We start from the raw sequence: 6,146 nt of genomic DNA, 5'->3' as shown, positions 1-6,146 counted from the left end.
AGATAAACTTTTTGAAAAGGACACCGTTAAAAAATGTCCCTTCTATGTTTTAAGTGCTTGAGTAACATCTGTTATCTACCACTGGTTTAAAAAAAAAAGTCAAATATCATTGTACTAAAGTTTGTAATAAATCAAAATACAATGAACAGCCAATAAAACTAGAACTTGATACCTCAAAAGTTAATCTACTTCCTAAAGTAACCACTTCCAAATCATGTAACACTTTTTCAAATTTTTAATTTTTTCCAGTTTTGAGATATAATTAACAATGTATATGAGATTAATGTGTGCAACATGACTTAACATATGTCTAATATTGTGAAATGATTACCATAGTAAGTTTATTTAACATCTACCACCTCACATAATTACAAAATTGTTTTCCTTGTGATGAGAACTTTTAAGATCTATACCACTATTAGTAACACTATTTTGAATAACCCCAAATCAAGAATGATATCAAGATGGAAATTATAAGTTATATGGAAATTAATAACAAGGAAAAAATTTCATGTGAAATACTATGACTCCAAATGACAAAACAAATCTTCTTATAAAAAAGAAAAATAACCTCTCAAAATTAAAAAATAACCAAAAGAAAGTGTAAAGGAAGAATTAGCTAAAATAAAATAAATGGAAAACAAATGAAACCAGAAAAACTGAATATTAAACCAAAAGCTTATTATTACAAAAAGTCAATTAATTGATTAAGGAAAAAATATTTAAATCTGTTAGGAATCAGACAAAAACACATACAAAAGTTTAAAAAATGATTACATGAGAATTCTAAGTTCTATTACAATATATTGAACAGTTAGAAAAATTGGTGGTTTTGTGATAAGAAAATAAACGATCATTTAAAAGTCAAACATACCAATTACTAAGGAAATTGGAAATTTACCATTAAGAAGGAGTAGGCCCTTGGCTATGACATAGGAGGAAACAGTCATCATTAATTGAGCCATACTACAACTATCTTTCGAAAGTCCAGTGAAAAACTGGTCTTTTTAGCAAACTACAGAGTGAATAGACTGGGCAAGGTTTATCAACAGTGGGAATAAAATATATTCTATTTTGGCCACATGTATCAAAGCACAAGTTCCCTTGGAAAGATAACTTTGATCTCGTATTCATTATCTAAGAGGATTAATCTCTACTTAGCACAGCCACAGAAAAACCATATTTACTTACTTAAAGTCTAAAATAAATTTCCTTATCCATAAAATACTGCTGAGCTGAAGAAAAGCTTTTTATACTTTCTCTGTCTCAGCAATTGGTCATTCACTTTGTTGTCGCAAAGACAAACATTAAATGCCCCCTGCAGTGATGCTGTTAAATTTCTTTTTACTTGTATACCAGAACCCTCTCCCCACCCAAAGCTAGATTAAAATAAACATGTTTCCTGTACCACCACCCCTGTGCAAAATTTTATTCCTTCTCTATTAAGATCTTCTTGGGAACTATTATATAGGTACTTTCACTGTTACCTTAAGGGGGTTTATAGTTTATGAGTTCAAGGCCCTTTTTCCTCTGGCTGTCTGTATGATCAGAGTTGATATCAACTTCCTCTGCCAGTTGTTTGAAGGTTTCTGGAAGCATTTGAGCTCTTACAGGCTGCCTTTTATGTCCTCTCTGGGTACAAAGGTCTTCACTCTATATATGTTGGGTGTCCCTCAAACAAAAATTATCACTTTCTGTGTAGCCCCAGAGTTAGTGCACAGGGAAGATTTAGAAACCCAAGGGGAAGGATTGGAAACTACAGCAATACTGAGGGGAAAAAAAGCAAATTTAAAGACAAATGTAAATAAGGAAATCGTTTGTATCAGAATGGACTGATGGATGGAGAAGCTAGATATTAAAGGGTTAATTTGTGGAGGTTTCCACAGAAAGGCAGGTGGGACTATGGAAAGAAGGTACCTGAAATGTGCTGTGACCAGGAGGGGGTGTGTAGAATGTGTCTAGGCAGCCAAGTCTAAAGTGTCCTCAAGGCTAAAGAAGCGTGGAAATAAAGAAGGCTTCTGAGGAAATATCCCTAAGATGAGAATTTAGCTAGAAAAATCAGTGGAAAAAACACACAACTTTAAAGTTTATAGGAAGACCCTGAGGTGAAGTCTGGCATTTCTGAGTAACGGAAAAGCTAGGAAGGAGAAGGATCGGCGAGAAAGAGTGGAGCACAGAGTGAAATGAGTTTGGAGAAGGCAGGATACAGATCATGCAGTGCCTTATGGGTTTTGCTAAGTATTTTAGACTGAATTCTAAACGCAGTGGGAAACTTCTAGGGGATTTTTAAAAAGAGGAGAGACATGATCAAATCTATGTTTTACCAGTGTCTTGCCAATGGGTTTCAGCCCCAGGCAAGTTCGCTATGGATTCAGTGTGACCAAAGAAAATGACAGCAGAACATTCTTGGGGTGAAAGGGTTATACCCAACTTTATTTCCAGGTGGCAGGTCAGTCATTAGAATCCCATTCAGTCAGAGTGAGTCTGCATGCAGCAAGCCAGTCTCTACCTCTGGGCCCCTCTGTCCTCACAGTTGTCCTCTGGGCTTCTCTGCACAGCCATCCTGCACAGTCATCTCACACAGCCATCCTCTGGGCCTCTCTGCACAGTTGTCCTGCACAGCCGTCCTCTGGGCCTCTGTCCTTGGCGCTGCCACCACTCCAGCCTCTGCTCTGCTCTCCTGCAGCCTTGCAGCCCTGCCACCGTGTTGCACCCGGAGCACTGGGTGGAGCTCTTTTTATAGAGTCAACAGCCATGTATTGCCAACAGATGTGCAGTGAGCTAGTCAACCATGGCCAGATGAGAATCATGGCCACAGGAACTCTCATTTTATCCACAACCAGGATCTCTAGTCTGTGGAAGACAAACTGGAGGGGAACCTAGTGGATAGTGAAGAAGGCAGTTGGATGGAGGTTTGGACTGAGATTCAAGGAACACTGTGAAAGGTTGGGAATAATCAGTAGGAGGCAGAATAAAATGCTTAAAGCAGCATGTCATTGAAGTTAAGAAGCTCAAGGTCTATTGGGTACCCAGGGTCATTTGACATGGCCAGAAACAGATCAGTAGCCTCTGATTTAGTTAATAGTCGCTGTCCAGAAACACTGGCTTAAAACTTCTTTTCTGGAGTGGTTCCTAATGAACCATTGACCCATGTGCAAAGTATGAAATATAATTACACTGCAGTTGAGGATGGATGAAAGTCATGGTATGAAGGAACCCCTCCTAGTTACCCGCTTGGGGCCCTGGCAGGTACATATTACTGGACCTTGGCATGTCATGGAGCTAGCCATTATTTTAACTAGTAGTTATTATGGGCTAGGAAACTGGTCAACCAATCTTGTTATAAAGGTGTATAAAATAAAATTAAGGACTTTTGTGCATGGATTTAGTGATACCTGCTTTGGTTGCTTGTGGTTTATTTTTTGTTTTGTTCCTTGTTCCTGGCTGTTTTCTAGATAGTTCTTATTATCTTTGGATATTTCAGTAAATTTCTGTAGGCTTTGGAATAAAGGAAGAACTTAGAGGGACAGAGAACCCACTGTAGTAGTCATGGTAGCATATTCACTATTTTTTTATTGCCTACATTCTGGTATTTTGACATCTAAAGCCTTGCTGGCCCTGCAGGAACTGCTCCTCCCAGGGTTAGCCAGTTTTTAGAGATAGTAAACAACTCTGTCATGAGTGTGCTTTTCAAATACAAACCAATTAATCTAGAATCCATGTTCCAACTGCCTCTTCTATTGAGCGCTCACACTCAGGGTCATTGTCCAGATGCCATCATCCATGGCCAGGTACCAGATGAGGGGCAGCCCCTGTGCCACAGAGACTACTGACATTATTCAAATTAGCCAATCCTAATCCTGCTTACGGGGCTTTGCCTGCTTCTTCCCACAGAAACTGCAATAAAGGCTCTCGCTCTCCCTGGTGACCAATGCCAGGGCTTCCCTCTGTGGTCCCATGGCGGGCTGTGCCCCCTTCTCTTGGCAGCTGTAACAAACCATCATTTGTGTCAGTGTCTCCTGATCTTTTGGCCTTATTAGATCTTAAGTATTCTATTAATATACAGTATTTAAAACAGGTGGGAGAAAACTGCCAATCCTTTTTTTCTCTATCTCCTATCTGCACCTGAAGAGACACTATTTTTTTGTGACTATTAGCAATAAGTTTCCCATGAATAAGTTATCCTTTTACATACATTGTTTTCCTCTTAAACTCAAAAAGCAAGGGCAGTGTGGTGGATTTTAAGGAGCACAGAAAAAGCTCCGGTTCTGGCTTCAAATCTTGATCATTCAAACCTAGTAATATTAACTAGGGACAGTAACTTCAAAACTCTAAAGTTCTGTTTTTCTATGTCTAAAATGGGGGAATAAACCTATATCTAATAGGATTATTTAAGCATTAAATAACTTCTATAAAGTGAGTACTTAATATTGCTAGTATTTTTATGTGAATCCTTGAATTTGGTGGCCTGGCAATGAAAGGTACTCAGTTAAGTCTGACAATGGTTATCCTCCCAACTCATTTCCAAAATTATACCCACGGAAATTTTTGTTGGACCTGCCCTGGCTTCTCTTTCTTGAAGGATTAGAGATTTTTTAAAAAGCCCTTCCTAGGAATGTGTCAGTGCTCTTCAACCTGGGGCTCAAAGGGGTCAGCATTCGGGGGATTTCTCCTCTCATTTTCACTGCTGGGAGTCTGTCTCACCATGTCAGAGTCTAGACTTCGCCAAAGGCCCTTATACTATCATCTGGCAGGATCTCCTGTCTTCGTAAATCAAGTTTTACTGGAACACAGCTACATTCTTCTGTTTATATACTGTCTATGGCTGCTTTTACACTAAAACTTGCCAAAGCTTGCAAGTCTAAAATATTTACTATCTGGTCCTTTAAGAAAAAGTTTGCTGACCTCTGGTCTTTGCTGTTTGAAAGTTTATTTCTTCTGGTGGTGTATTAAAAATGACCACAAATTGCCTTCATTACTCCCAACAAGGGGTGAAGTTTAGGTCCCCTTCCACAATAACTCTGTGCTTGGCCATGGCTAGGTCTAGGCGATAACGTATCAGCAAATGTGACAAATGCAAAGGCTTGATTAGTGCTTTCCCCACTGAAGCTCACATTCTTGGGAACACTTCCTTTAGACCCTTCGCCTGCCATGCCTTGAAGAGCCCAACCTAGTCCACTGGAAGATGAGAAGCTATGTGGAGACAAAGCTACGCACCCTAGCTGATAGCCAGCACTAACTGCCGTACAGGGAGGAAGAGGCCATCTTGGACTACATACTCCTGTTCTGCCATCAGATAAATGCACTTGCATGTGACCCCATATGATGTCAGCAGAAAAAACACACAAACCAAAGAACCTTTCAAAAAATTACTGAAAAATTGTTATTCTAAGCCACTTCGATTTTTGTAGTTTTTTTTTTATGTGACTGGTAACACAACTCCTTTGCCCATTAAAGGAGAAAATGGTCATTCTGTACACACCTATAGTTATAGACAAGCACTTTGACTCCAGGTCTGAACTTCGCTTAAGCCATGTGATAGAACAATAATGACCAATGTAATTGCTTTTTATCTTTTATATCAAAATCAGCTACATGCAGCCACTTAGGCAAAAGGTCAACATTCAGTTCTGACAAGCCTTTTTCATCCTGTGGTACAAACCCTTTTCTGCCTTCTATGTAACCTGTAAGGCTTTTGGGGGTTGGAGTCGGGGTGCGATACATGTGAGAGTAAATGTTGGCAATTGCTTCCAAAGCTCATATAAATGGTACTGCTACTTTTATTGTTGTAGAACATTAAACATAGTCAATTCCTTATTACCTATAATGGAAGACTGGGATAGTGTGGTTGAACCAAATTGAGCATACATATTTTCTGGAATGATGGGAAAGGGAAGTGGACATCTCATTGGCCTGAAGTAAATCCTCAGGTCTGGCGCTAATTAGCTGTGTATCTTGAGTAACTTACCAACTTCTTTAAGCTTATCTATAAAAACAGAATTGTTAAAACTGCCTTGCATTGTTGTGAGCATTTGTTGACATTAATTATGCAAAAGGACAGCCCAATGTAATGTCTCCCACCATGGAGAAGAGACAGTATAGTGTCATAGTTATGCAAATTCTGTATGCATAGTTATGCAAATTTT

This window comes from Manis javanica, chromosome 8 (genome assembly GCF_040802235.1).
Source record: "Manis javanica isolate MJ-LG chromosome 8, MJ_LKY, whole genome shotgun sequence".
NCBI classification, from domain to species: Eukaryota; Metazoa; Chordata; class Mammalia; order Pholidota; family Manidae; genus Manis; species Manis javanica.
This window is presented reverse-complemented; position numbering follows the sequence as displayed.